The sequence below is a fragment of the Geotrypetes seraphini genome, chromosome 6 (assembly GCF_902459505.1).
Source record: "Geotrypetes seraphini chromosome 6, aGeoSer1.1, whole genome shotgun sequence".
Classification (NCBI taxonomy): domain Eukaryota; kingdom Metazoa; phylum Chordata; class Amphibia; order Gymnophiona; family Dermophiidae; genus Geotrypetes; species Geotrypetes seraphini.
The window spans coordinates 249,373,222-249,388,466 of record NC_047089.1 but is presented as its reverse complement, the minus strand read 5'-3'; the positions used below and the strand labels follow the sequence as shown (position 1 = coordinate 249,388,466).

General features: G+C 42.2%; 1 protein-coding gene across 11 annotated transcripts in view; it reads left to right on the top strand.

Moving 5' to 3' along the window:
* CASK (calcium/calmodulin dependent serine protein kinase) overlaps nucleotides 1-15,245 on the top strand; it is a 770,397-nt gene that overhangs the window by 683,263 nt on the left and 71,889 nt on the right. The window lies entirely within an intron of this gene.

The following is a 15,245-nucleotide window of genomic DNA, read 5'->3' as shown; positions in this document are numbered from 1 at the left end:
GTTGCCCCAGGTTTGTCTGCAGTGGGCTTAAATGAAGGCTGAGTAGCTCCTTGGTGGTTTTTACAGAATCGGAGATGATTGCTTTACTTCCCCCTTTTGTATGCATGTGATCCAGTGGGGGATGAGGTCTCCGGCCAGTTCATTGGTCCCAAGAGGCAGTCAGAAGACACAAGCAGTCCCGATTCCATACTTGTTGAGGCATAGGTTCTTCCTGTAAGCTGTTTGTAGCTCCCATAATTGCAACTCTCAGCACACAGCATGTCACAGCCCGACAAAATCGTGGAGTCTGTAGGATTGATTTTTTTTTTTTAGGTTCTGAGGTTAGAGCTAGGTTCCTCCACCTCTAAAATCCTAAAATTGCTGTTTTTTATTCCCCAGTATAGCTCCCCTGGGCTATTTTTGGCACTAAAATTACTGCCACGGTGGTCATCTTGTATTTCCTGATTTGAAAATAAAAGCTTCTATCTGCCTCAAAACACCTTGATTATACTTAAAAACAGGTGTGATAGACTCCTCAGGACAGATACTTTGGATTCATGCCAGATTTGCGATAGATGGCCACCTGAGGATAGTCTGTATTCCATGCGGCTTCCTGGGAGCCAATCACTTAAGAACATAAGCAATGCCTCTGCTGGGTCAGACCTAACGTCCATCATGCCCAGCAGTCCGCTCACGCGGCGGCCCAACAGTTCCAGGACCTGTGCAGTAATCCTTTCTATACCCCTCTATCCCCTTTTCCAGCAGGAAATTGTCCAATCCTTTCTTGAACCTCAGTACCGTACTCTGCCCTATTACGCTCTCTGGAAGTGCATTCCAGGTGTCCACCACATGTTGGGTAAAGAAGAACTTCCTAGCATTCGTTTTGAATCTGTCCCCTTTCAACTTTTCTGAATGCCCTCTTGTTCTTTTATTATTCGAAAGTTTGAAGAATCTGGCCCTCTCTACTCTCTCTATGCCCTTCATGATCTTGTAAGTCTCTATCATATCCCCTCTAAGTCTCTTCTTCTCCAGGGAAAAAAGACCCAGTTTCTCCAATCTCTCAGCGTATGAAAGATTTTCCATCCCCTTTATCAGACGCGTCGCTCTCCTCTGAACCCTCTCGAGTAACACCATGTCCTTCATAAGATACGGCGACCAATATTGGACGCAGTACTCCAGATGCGGATGCACCATCGCCCGATACAATGGCAGGATAACTTCTTTCGTTCTGGTTATAATACCTTTCTTGATTATGCCTAGCATTCTGTTTGCCTTCTTAGCGGCCGCTGCACACTGTCGTCGGCTTCATTGTCATGTCCACCATATTCTTGAGAAAAGACCAGGCATGTTCTACCGTTTGCCATTTTTTTTTTTGTCATTTTAATGTTTATTAATTTTCATTTTCATGATCAACAAAATCAACATTTTAACAGTTACATTTCAAATTAGATATAAGTAAAATATAATTAAATCATTAAATAAAATTTCAATTGTACTGTTATTTAGTCCACTATATTGAGGAGTGAGCTTAAGAAAAATCGGTATAATTATAATTCTTGGGTAAACAAAGAATAGACCTGAATCATACCTAGGTCCTACTAATTAAGAGGCTTCCTGTTGCAAGTTATTAGGGTTAACAGCAGTAGAGACCTCTTTAGCTGAAATAAATCTTGACAATTGTGAAGATTCAAAAAACACATATCTAGTTCCCTGGAAATTAATTATACATTTACATGGAAATCTAAGTACAAACGTTGCCCCCAATTTTAACACCTGGGGTCGGAGAATTAAGAATTGCTTCCTCTTTTTCTGGGTTACTCTAGATACATCTGGATACATTCTAATTTTATTCTTCATAAATTCTATATCTTTAAATTTGAAAAACATTTTCAATAACCAATCCCTGTCAGATTCCAATGCTAGTTGAACAAAAAGCGTAGCCACAGTCATCTGTTCAGAATCTGATCTTTCTAAAATATTAGTCAAATCTAGTACATCCAAAATTCCTTCCGCAGGATCCTGTTGTTCTTCAGCCATTTTCTTCTTTCCAATTGGAAGATAATAAATTCTAACCACTGGTGGGTAAGACGTTTGTGGTATTTTCAAAACTTCAGTGAGATACTTTTTGAACAGGTCAAGTGGTGAAACCAATTGCGATTTAGGAAAATTAATTAACCTCAAATTTTTATTTCTTGACGCGTTCTCCAGCATTTCAAGTTTAAAATTGATATTCCCATTATCTTTCATTAATAGCTGATTTTGCACAGTCAAAGTGTCTAAATTTTGTCTATGTTGCAGGACATCTGCCTCCATTTTATCAACTCTTTGATGTAATTTTTTAGTGTCCAGTAATATCCCAGAGCAATAAGAAGTTAAATTTTGCATCTGTGTTCCCAGTGAGGTCTGCAATTCAGAAATAGCTTCCCAAATTGAATTAAGATCTATCACAGCTGGTTTTTTCAAGGGAACTATTGCAAATGGTTTGATTTTCACAGTACCTGGAATTTGTAGTTCTTGAGATTGACTCTGCTGATCCCCTAGCGAACCTGCAAACTCACGCTGTGGCCGTTGTATTTCTCCGGCGGTCAAGACGTTCTGGACATCCTGGTCTTCCCCCACTTCACTGTCCTCCGAGTCTGCCGCCTCACTTGCCTCTCCCGTTGCACCCAGCGACGAACATGGGCGTGGCTGCACTGGCGTGCTGCGCTCCTCCGGGGAGAAGCTGACTGCCTCGAAGGAGGTTCCCGAGTTCACCGTCAAACTCGCGCCTCCAGCCAAGGCTCTCTCCTCCGGCTCTCCACCCGGGTGTCGCTCGACGAAAAAATCCATCGGGCCAGGTAAGTTTCCTCCAGACCCGGGCTCCGAAGGGAAAACCCGAGTCTTTGACTTTCATTTGACCATAGTCAATTCACAGACCCGACGGCGTTCCTCCGAATTCTTCAGGTTGCCATCTTAGTTAGGCTCACGTGCATCCCGTTTGCCATTTTTTGGAAGTGTTCATAAGTTTCTTCCTTACTATTTCCCTCATTGCTTCGTAGTTTCCTTTCCTGAAGTTGAAAGTTGTCACTATGGTTCTTTTTCCTTTCGGTATTCCTACCTCAACCTTGAACTTGATCATGTTATGATTGCTGTTTCCCAACGGTCCCACTACCTCTACTTCCTTTGCAGGTCCCCTTAACCCATTTAGGATTAGATCCAGAGTGGCATTTCCTCTCGTTGGTTCTCTAACAAGCTGCTCCATGAAACAATCTTGTATAGCCTCCAGGAATTCTGTCTCCTTAGCGCATTTTGAGCTTCCAAGACTCCAGGCTATCCCGGGGTAGTTGAAGTCTCCCATAATAACCATGTTACCGCTTTTGCATTCTCGCTTCATCTCGGCTTCCATTTCTTCATCGATATCTCCGGTTTGCCCGGGTGGATGATAGTATAGGCCCATCTTTATTTCAGGCCCTTTCCTTCCCGGTATTTTAACCCATAGCGATTCCAGCTTGTTGGTCGTCTCTGCTGTGTCCATTTTTGTCGATTGTATGCTTACTTTTATGTATAGGGCTATACCACCTCCTTTCTGTCCTGACCTGTCCTGGCGATAGAGCTTGTACGTCGGCAGTGCTGTATCCTATTTGTTTTCTTCATTCCACCATGTTTCAGAGACTCCAATTATGTCTATCTCCTCTGTATTGGCCATGGCTTCTAATTCCCCATTTTGTTTCTTAGGCTCCTTGCATTAGTATATATGCAATTTAGATCTTGGTATTTTCTTGTCTTCATTTCCTTTCCCAGTGCTTCGGTCTTTAGTTTCTTCTCTTTTGTTACATTCCTTCTAACCTCCTCTTCTGGGTTAGTCGACTCCTGTAATTTGTCCATTGTTTCTTCCCAGCCTTTTTTCCCCTCAGTATCTTCACGGGATACCTTCTTCCGAATCATTGACGCTTGATCGACTGTCGGCTTTCCCCTTCTTAGTTTAAAGTCTGTTCTTTTCCTCTCCTGACATTGTTTGCTAGAAGTCTTGTTCCCGCCGCGCTCAGATGCAGTCCATCTCTCCTGTAGAGCTTGTTCTTGCCCCAGAACATTGTCCAGTTCCTCACGAAGTGGAACCCTTCTTCCTCACACCATCTCCTCATCCACGCATTTATTGATTGTAGTTCCTCCTGCCTTTTCACATCTGCCCTCGGTACTGGTAGGATCTCTGAGAACGCTATCTTCTGGGTCCTCATCTTCAGCTTCCTTCCCAGAATCTTGAACTGTTCTATCAGTGTGCTTCTTTTGTAGTCTCTCCTGCTGATATCGTTCGCCCCGATGTGGATCAAGTTTATTCAAGTTTCAAGTTTATTCAAATAATTTGATTAAACGCTTTTCATATTACAAAGCGTTTTACAGAAATAAAATAAAAATATAAAAAAAAAAAATCACTAATACATAAACTTTATAATTATACCAGCAGGGGTAAATTGAACAAGGGAAACATTAGGAAAGGGGGTAAGAAATACAATTTTTTTAAAGAAAAGTACATAAAAGGGAAGTACATTAGGAGGGGGGGAAAGAACGATGGTAGTAGAGAGAGATCAAATGAGAGAAATACTGAAACTATAGTTTTATGAATGGGTAAGATCATAGGATGGTACCTCATAATGGATTTGGTGGATTCAGTTAAAGGCTTCTTTAAAGAGAAGACACTTTAAACTGCTCTTGAATTTCTGCAAATCTTGTTCGAGTCTTATGTATAAAGGGAGAGAATTCCAGATCGTTGGTGCTGTTACCGAAAAAATAGAGGCACGACGTGTTCCGATAATTTTCAAGGAAGGAACATTAAGGGTAGACTGAGAGGATGATCTAAGAACTCTTGATGAACTGTAAGGGATCAGGAGCCTATCTATAAAAGCCGGTGTATTGGTCTTAATTGTCTTAAAGACTAAAAGAGCTATTTTATAAGTTATCCTATGGATCATTACTGTGGTCTCTTCCGTCTCCGCTCCTTCCAGGATCTTTCTAATTTTGTCCACGATGTCCTTGGTTCTCGCTCCTGGGAGTCAGGTCACCAGTTGATCCTCTCTCCCTCCTGCTATGTGGCTGTCCATATGCCTCAGGATCGAGTCTCCCACTAGAATTGCTGACTTTCCCTTCTTTAGGTTTCGCTTCGGTCTCAGGTCAATGTGCTCGGTGTGCTTCGCTGCTTCCTCTCCTGGGTATCAACTAGCCATTTTCTCCCCCTCGTGCGATGTTCCTCTGTGGGTGTCTTCTATGAGGTCATCTGCTTCTTGTTCTCCCTTCCATGCTGGTGTTGGTGTAACTTCATCGTTCATCTGAAGTTTTTTATCTTCCACTCTCCTCCTGTAGGCTTCCACAATGAATTTCTCGAATTCCTTGACCTCCTCAATGTGTCTCTCATTCATGAAGTCTATAGCTGTCCTGATTGGGTCCTCTGTAGTGTGAAGTCCTTCTAGCTCCTGTATCTTGTCCTCTAGTCACTTTACTTCCTTCTTCAAGCTTTCCAGCTCCTAGCACTGACCGCATACATATGACTGTCTCCCCGAGGGGAGATAGTCATACATATGACAGTCTGTGCAGAACACTGGAAAGCTCATCTTCTGGTTTCCCTCTGCTTCCATTGTCATTCTCTCTCTCTCTCTCTCTCTCTGCCTGCTGCTGGTGTCCTCTCTCTCTCTCTCTCTGCCTGCTGCTGGTGTCCTCTCTCTCTCTCTCTCTCTCTGCCTGCTGCTGGTGTCCTCTCTCTCTCTGCCTGCTGCTGGTGTCCTCTCTCTCTCTCTGCCTGCTGCTGGTGTCCTCTCTCTCTCTCTGCCTGCTGCTGGTGTCCTCTCTCTCTCTTTCTCTCTGCCTGCTGCTGGTGTCATCTCTCTCTCTTTCTCTCTGCCTGCTGCTGGTGTCCTCTTTCTCTCTCTGCCTGCTGCTGGTGTCCTCTTTCTCTCTGCCTGTTTGCTGTCCTTCCCTGGTGTCCTTGGGTGTAGTGACTTGGCCCTTCACAAAGGCGAGCGTCTTTGCCACGCGCCGTTGGCTCCTCCCCTTTTAAGGGGGAGCTTCAAGTCTGCTTTGGGTGATGTCAGAGAGTGGGCGGAGCTACCTCTCGCCTCAGCCCCTCACCCTCTGCCTTCTCTCTGCTCCCTCGTGCCTTCTTCAATGGATTTTCTCCTCTCTTCCTCCTCTGCCCGACTTCACCTGCCTTCCCCAAACTCTGGCAAGCTGGATCTTCAGAAACTGTGCAGCGTTGGCTCCTCCCCTTTTAAGGGGGAGCTTCGAGTCTACTTTGGGTGATGTCAGGGAGTGGGCGGAGCTACCTCTCGCCTCAGTCCCTCACCCTCTGCCTTCTCTCTGCTCCCTCGTGCCTTCTTCGGTGGATTTTCTCCTCTCCCCCTCATCTGCCTGACTTCACCTGCCTACCCCAAACTCAGGCAAGCTGGATCTAGTCCCTCAGGGGGTCCTAGTACCCAGAAATTGCGAGGACCAGGGAAATAAGTCCAGATTTGAACCAGGAAGCAGTGAAAATGCGTCCCTGGCGAAGCACAGCCATGACGCGGCCACAAAATCCCCAGAAAGGAGCTTGAGTGTCCGCACGTTATCTTCTCTCTATACTTTCACAAAGTTTTACAGCTTGGACTTGGCAGCCAAACAGGACTCTGCATTCAGATCTTCAATTCTGACAGCAGGCTCATCTGTCCCACCCTAAACTTGAGGGACTGCTTTGATATGTCCCACAGGTTTAGGAATGGAGTGTCTATCACACTAGAAGGAAAGATTAAGTTCTTACCTCATTGATCTTTCTGGTAAACAGACACTTCATTCCTGAAGCCAGCCCTGTCAGATGTTCATTTGACTGCTTTACTGCTTCAAAGGTGCTGGGGAATCCGGACATCTAATTTTTTTTCCTTTGTCCATCCTTGGCAAGGATGGAGGTCATGACTGCCATGTTGTAGTAGCTAAGGGGTATATATAAAATTTCCCACGATCTTATTGCAGGTGGCACTTATGTTGGTGACTTATTTGTCCTTTTCACCTTGTCATGTATTGCAAATGGTTAAGTTTTGTTTTTGTTATATGTGTAATGATATCTTTAATGATATGAGCAGAACAGACATATTTCTTGGAGTTTCCCTGTACACCTCCATCTTCTGTGTCCTCTCCAGGCTGACCATCTGTTTTGGATATGAATTGAGGAATTGGAGGACAGCCTGGGAGGATGGGAGGTGGAATGAAAGAATGCAAATTAAGCTCCCTACAAGGATTGTCACGAAAAGGGGTTGACTATCCACAGGTTCAGGAATGGAGTGTTTGTCTACTAGAAAGAAGATTAATGAGGTAAGAACCAAATCTTTCCTTAGAATGCAAAATATGGAGAACAAAGCATAAGAAGGAGTGGCCTAGTGGTTAGAGCTGCAATCTCAGCACTCTGAATTTTTGGGTTCAAACCTCACACTGCTCCTTGTGACTCTGGGCAAGTCACTCAATCCTCCATTGCTCCAGGTACGTTAGATAGATTGTGAGCTCACTGGGATAGATAGGGAAAATCTTTGAGTGCCTGATTGTAAACCACTTAGATAACCTTGATATGTGATATATAAACACCTAATAAATAAATAAGCCTACAGACAGGTAAATTCAGTAATGATGTCCAAAATGTTTACATTTAAAAAATCATTTAACAATCCTTACAAAATTAATTATCCTGTTCAAATCACAAACAGCTAATGTAAGAAATTTTAAATCCTTCTATAAATACCATATTAAGACAGTAATTTTATAGCAGGCAAGACAGATAAGCACCTGCCTGTTTTATAAAGGAAAAAATACAACCAAACTATCCCTCAACAATATACTTCCAAATAAGGCTTTATAATTGGATCATCAGAGGTGCCAACCCATTTAAAATATTCACATTCTGTATATCGTTCACCAATACTTGTCATTATTTATTTACTGGGCTTTATTAGTGCAATGAATAGTGTGGGGGGAGAGATCCAAATTAATCAGATATCAAACCTATCCAAAATATTTTATTAAAAGCATTTCTGAATTCTTTAGATATAAAATACACTCAAATTATTATCAATCTCTGTACAATTTGTCATTCCCATTTACCTTAGTTTAATTTTAAGTGAAAAATCTATCTGTATCTGTACACATTTCAGGAGTAACCATTCTGCAGATATGCAAAGGAAACATCTATGCAGGAGACAAACACTTGGCATGAAACCATGTTTCAACTCAGACTGTGTCAAGAGAAACTGTGTCCTAAAAATAAAAATTACAAGATTAAATTCCATATAGGATGAAGATGCATTAAAAAAACTCTGTCCATATACCTAGCTCTCTTCAGTAATAGCTTGTTGCAATTATTAAATTTGCTAGCATGATACATAAGAGTAGCCATACAGTCAGTGGTGTAGTAAGGGGAGGACGACAACAAGGGGGAGGTCCGCCCTAGGCACCATCTTCCTAAGGGTGTGGCACTCCTCCTCTCCACCACCACCCCGCTCCTCTCCTTTCCAAGCACCCCTTGCCTCCCTCTATACCTTTTTTACTTTCCCAGCGCGAGGTTGCTGTCTGCATCGGCATCAGCGCTCTCTCCGACTTCAGCTTGGAAAAGATAAAGCTGAGAGGAGATATGATTGAAGCCTACACTATCCTGAGTGGAATAGAACGGGTACAAATGGATCGATTTTTCACTCCGTCAAAAATTACAAAGACTGGGAGACACACTATGAAATACTTTTAAGAACATAAGAATTGCCGCTGCTGGGTCAGACCAGTGGTCCATCATGCTCAGCAGTCCGCTCACGCGGTGGCCCCTAGGTCAAAGACCAGTGCTCTAAATGAGTCCAGCCTCACCTGTGTACGTTCCAGTTTAGCAGAAACTTGTCCAACTTTGTCTTGAATCCCTGGAGGGTATTTTCCCCTATAACAAACTCCGGAAGAGCGTTCCAGTTTTCTACCACTCTCTGGGTGAAGAAGAACTTCCTTACGTTTGTATGGAATCTATACCCTTTCAACTTTAGAGAGTGCCCTCTCGTTCGCCCTACCTTGGAGAGGGTGAACAATCTGTCTTTATCTGCTAAGTCTATTCCCTTAAGTATTTTGAACGTTTCGATCATGTTTCCTCTCAATCTCCTCTTTTCAAGGGAGAAGAGACCCAGTTTCTCCAATCTCTCACTGTACGGCAACTCCTCCAGCCCCTTAACCATTTTAGTCACTCTTCTCTGGACCCTTTTGAATAATACCGTGTCCTCCTTCATGTATGGTGACCAGTGCTGGACGCAGTACTCCAGGTGAGGGCGCACCATGGCCCGGTACAGCGGCATGATTACCTTCTCCGATCTGTTCGTGATCCCCTTTTTTATCATTCCTAGCATTCTGTTCGCCCTTTTCGCCGCTGCCGTGCATTGCGCAGACGGCTTCATCAACTTGTCAATCATAACTCCCAAGTCTCTTTCCTGGGAGGTCTCTCCAAGTACTGCCCTGGACATCCTGTATTCGTGCATGAGATTTTTGTTACTGACATGCATCACTTTACACTTATCCATGTTGAACCTCAATTGCCATGTCAATGACCATTTCTCGAGCTTGATTATGTCGCGTTGCAGATCTTCGCAATCCTCCTGTGTCCTCAGTACTCTGAATAACTTCGTATCGTCAGCAAATTTAATCACCTCACTCGTCGTACCAATGTCCAGATCATTTATAAAGAGCACCGAGTCCTGCGGCACCCCACTGGTGATGCTCTTCCAGTCCGAGTATTGTCCATTTACCCCCACTCTGTTTCCTATGCTCCAGCCAGTTTTTAATCCACGTGAGTATTTCACCCTTGATTCCATGGTTTGCAGTTTTCCGAAGTAGTCATTCATGTGGAACCTTCTGAAATCCAAATATTCAATATTGACCGGGTCATCCTTGTCTATCTGCCTGTTTACTCCTTCGAAGAAGTGCAACAAGTTCTTCAAACAAGATCTGCCTTTGCTGAAACCGTGCTGGCTGATCCTCATCAGACCGTGTCCGTCAAGGTGATCGATGATGCGGTCCGTCAAGGTGATCGATGATGCGGTCCATCTTTCCTGGTACCGAGGTCAGACTCACCAGTCGAACCTGTTTTGAAGATCGGCATAACATTCGTCACCTTCCAGAATCTTTCCCGATTTGATCGACAGATTGGCTGTTAGTTGAAGCAGTAGTAGTCCCTTTCAGCTATAGTCCCTTTCAGTTCCTTGATGACCATTGGATGGATGCCATCCTGTCCCGTGAATTTATCATTCTTAAGCCTATCGATCTGCTAAAACCAATAGGAGGAAATATTTTTTCACTCATAGAATAGTTAAGCTCTGGAACGCATTGCCTGAGGTTGTGGTAAAGGCGGATAGCATAGCAGGTTTTAAGAAAAGTTTGGATAAATTCCTGGAGGAAAGTCCATAGTCACGGGGGAAGCTTCTGCTTGCCCTGGATCAGTAGCATGGAATGTTACTTCTCTTTGGGTTTTGGCCAGGTACTAGTGACCTGGATTGACCACCATGAGAATGGGCTACTGGGCTTGATGGACCATTGGTCTGACTCAATAAGGCTATTCTTATGTTCCTATGTACTTCCGGGACCTGTGCCTAGGAAGTGATATCAGAGGGTGGGCCAACACTAACGTGGGCATTCTGCTCACATGGAGAAGTTAAAAAGATACGGGGAAAGGGAGGGGCAGGGGAGTGGACCCACTGCCCTGGCCGCCGTTCATCCTTACTACACCACTTCATACAGTACTTGGTCAGCCCAATGGTCCATCTCACCTAGTATCCTGAGTTGAGTAGAATTGGTACAAGTGGATGGATTTTTTTTTTGCTCCGTCAAAAATTGCAAAGACTGGGGGACACTCGATGAGGTTACACGGAAATGCTTTTGAAACCAATGGAAGGAAATTTTTTTCACTCAGAGAATAGTTAAGCTCTGAAATGCGTTGCCAGAGGATGTGGTGAGAGTGGATGGTGTGGCTGGTTTTGGGAAAGGTTTGGACGGGTTCCTGGAGGAAAGGTTCATAGTCTGTTATTGAGAGAGACAGGGGCATGGAATGTTGCTACACCTTGGGTTTTGGCCAGGTACTAGTGACCTGGATTGGCCACTGTGAGAACGGGCTACTGGGCTTGATGGACCATTGGTCTGACCCAGTAAGGCTATATTTATGTTCTTATCCTGTTTCCAATGGCCTGACTTCACTTCCAGTGGAGCGCACAGGAAGTATATTAGCCAGACTCATTAATCATTAAAAATTTTTGTGGTTAAACAACGCATTAATTGCATTATTCACACATCAATACCTTTTCTCACACCAAGCAGCATTATGAGGTAAAGATCTAGAACAATTGCTTACGCCTTCCACTTATGGGGAATTTAGGAAGCGCCTAAAAACATCTGTTCCTGAAATATCTAGACAGCTGAACCGTTCAATTCTTTCTCTTCAATAACGGTTCCCTTGAACTGTTAACCACTATCTTTCTCCTCTGTTAAGTTCATTCAATTTGTACCATCTTTTAATCTTTGTAAACCGTATAGAACTTCACAGTCCTGCGGTATCCTTGGCTAAATCATGCTTTTTCAGCCTCCACATGCTGAGGAAAGTAAGATCCTATTTTTGCCAACAACATTTCGCCGTCCTTGTCCAATCCATTATTCTCTCCAAACTAGACTACTGCAATGCCATCCACTTAAGTCTATCAAAAAGTCTTCAAAGACTCCAGCTAATCCAGAATACTGTAGCTAAGTTGATCTTTGCAAAACGCAAGTCTGACCATGTCTCCCCGCTCCCAGTGATTTCCAGAATCCATTTCAAATGCTCCTGCCTGGCTTTTAAGATCATTCACGGCATCCTTCATCCCTTAATCCCACTATCTTATAACTCCTCGAGTCCTGACTCTACCAGGCCCGCCCAAAAGTATAAACTATCCTTCCCCTCTCTACACGGTATTCGCTATGCAGGCAAACTGGGAAAATCCCTTCTCTTCAGAATCACAGGTCTTTGGAATGACCTTACTACCCCGCTGCGGAACCTGGGCTCCCTCCAATTATTCCGCAAGCAACTGAAAACCTGGCTTTTCACTAAAATGTAATTCTATCCCCCCTTACTCTTCTTTTCTATATATAAGTTCATGTAAACCTTTTTTTTCCTTCTCTTCCTATATTTTAAGTTCTTGTAAACCGTGCCGAGCTCCACATCCGTGGAGATGATATGGTATATAAACTTAAGGTTTAGTTTAGTTTAGATTATTATTATTACTGGATGGCCTATACAGCATTTTAAAATCTTCCCCCCCCCGCCCTCCCTCCCTCGCTGGTGACGGCCTCCTCGAATCGCGCCTCCAGCATTGCAGAGCAGGAGTGATCTTTGCGTCTGCAGACCAGCCCCCGTGCTGCTTCTTGTATGGCTTTGCCATCGGTTCTAGCAAGAAAAACAGTTCTTGTGTGAAATATGGTAATAAACTATCTTTTATAGCAGATTGGCGGCTTTCAAATTCCTAATCTGTGTTTCTAAACCACAAGTATATTCCTCTAATTTCTTTGATTTAAGGTATAATTCAGTAAATTTCTCAGCTGCTACCTTGGTGAAGGATCATAATTGGGATACACTGTTCTTTAGCATGGTTTCAGTTCTAGAAACAATAGACCAAATTTATTTTAAAGATATATCAGAATCCATAGCTTTAGCTATAGCCCCAGATTTCAAATCCGATAAAACAACGGGTATGGGTATAGGTAAACTTTCAGGGATAGCTAATTGAGGGACTACTTCCCTAAGTTTCTCCACCAAAGAGCATTTAGCTTCTCCATTCCTCATAACCACTTCGCTAATGGGAGAAGAAACTAATAGATGGGGGTGGAGGAGTTGGTCTTCCTCCGATGGTGAAGGAGGGGCCTGATTCTGGAGAGGAGACATTAGATAATTGAGTGTTCTCGGTCGTTGAAATTAGATGTTTATCCATCGGGCCTGTTATCTTTAAAAACTATATTTATCTGTACCATCCTAAGAGCGGTATCAATCTGCACCTTCTTAAGAGCTATTTAATCTGTTTCAACCAAACAACCTAAAGATTAGGTGTATCAGGGAAACTAATATAGTTACTGCAACGGGAAGGTACATAATACCCTGCAAACATGAATTTCCTATTGATTTCATTGTTCTATCTAATAAGCGGCAGCATCAAAGATGTCAACTCACTCTATCCACAATTACACTCAATCCATTACCCTGATTTATCAATCCAATATGTAATTAATCCACAAGTAGAAAGGATAAATCACACTGATGTAATCTCAAATAAAAGAAGACATTGACGAAGCCTAAAAAAAAGAATAAGGGAAGTAAAACATATTAGAACCACTACTCCTATCAAACCTATCACACCCGCCTCTATTCCTTGTGCATATCTTAATACTAGATCTGTCAGAAATAAAGCTTTTCTAATTAAAGATTGGATCATCAGAAAGCAAATGTCTTTTCCTAACCGAAACATGGCTATTTTCTAAAAATGATCCAATAATAATTGATCTTCTACCAGATAATTTAAAAATCCTTACGCTAAACCGTGAGGGTAGAAAAGGGGGAGGATTAGCAATTATTCTTAAGGAAGAATTTGAGCTCGAACTATTGGATTCCAAAATGACCAATCAGTTAGAAATATTAGCCTGTAAAATCAGTAGTAAGGAACTAGAAGAATCCCTATCTTGCATATTATTCTATGTCCCACCAAAAAGCTGGCCAAAAGCCAAAGAGGACTTTTTGTGAATTTGTTCTACATAATTCCATTAATCCTTCCTACAACATCATCGCAGGCGACATAAACATACACCTAGACGAAGAGGATAATCCAGATACAAAAGACTTTAAAATATTTCTCTCCCTACTCAATTACAACCTCCCTTCACCTACACAAACACATGAAAAAGGTCATCACTTAGATGTAGTAGCTATGTCCACAAAGGAAATTTTAGATCCTGCCATCTCTCTACATGATGGCACCTGGTGTCACGATATCTGGTCTGACCATTTTACTTATTACTTCAAGTTAAGCTGGACTTATTTAAAATCTAAAATGCATCCAAAGATAAAAAGAGAGCATCACACAAGAGGTTATATTAATCCAGAAGAATATTGGTCACAAGCGGAGATAGGTGAAGGAGTCAATTTTTGGGATCACCGGACGAAAACTAGCACATCCATTTTAGATAAAATTGCCCCTAAGCGAAATAGTAAAAGCTCCGTAAATAAATATAACAAATGGTTTGACACCAAACTTCTAAAAATGAAACAACTAGTAAGACGACTAGAAAGAACTTGGAAAAAAACAGGAGAATCATCAGACCGTAACAACTGGAGATCTAACATAAAAATCTACAAACGTAAAGCATTCTAATCTTCTAAAATCGACTTATCCAGCACTACCTGAAAAGGAATCGATGCAAAAGAGCTGTTTAACTTAGTTACAAATTTATTTTTCACCACACGCTACACTCAACTCGTACACAATATTGATGTCGAGGACTGGTATCCAGTCTTGGAGCGCAGTTCTTACGGGTAAAATTTTGAGTGGAAGAGTTGGCCCACCTAGAGTTTCAACAAATATTTAGTATAGTTGGCAGAACTGTTTATAAAGCATAATTACTTTTGGTATACTGGAGAATTCTATGAGCACGTCTTGGGAGCAGGTACGAAAGCTTCTTTAGCACCTTCACTGGCAACATTGTATGTGGCATATTTTGAAGAAAAGTTTTTCTATCCAGCTATGGTATTCCAATTGATTATCCCATGGAAGAGGTTTTTCAGTGATATACTGAGGAGTTAAAATAGTTTTTGAATTGGTTTTAATTTTTTAGATTCTAATCTGTAGTTTGTCCTATCATTCTTTCGAAATATAGTTTTGGATGTTCATATTTTAAGCAGCAGAATATATTGCATACAACTTTTCATTAAAAAAGGCTGGACATAATATTGTAGTTATTTGTGTTTTCATTGCTTTCCCCCAGATAAACCTTAAACTGGTCTGCCAGTAAGCCAGTTTTTAAGATTATTTTGGATTTGTTCTTCCATTTAGGAATTTAAAAAGCAATCCAACATTCTGTTGAAATGATTTTCTGCAAGAGGTTATCCAGCTAGGATTGTTAGAAGTGCCCTTTTAAGAGTTTGAATTGCACTGAGAGATTTATTGCAATATTTTGAATAAACATCTACACCTACTGAGATATTGTCCTCCATATTCTACTTCAGGCATGTCCAACTTAGAACAGGTTGTGAT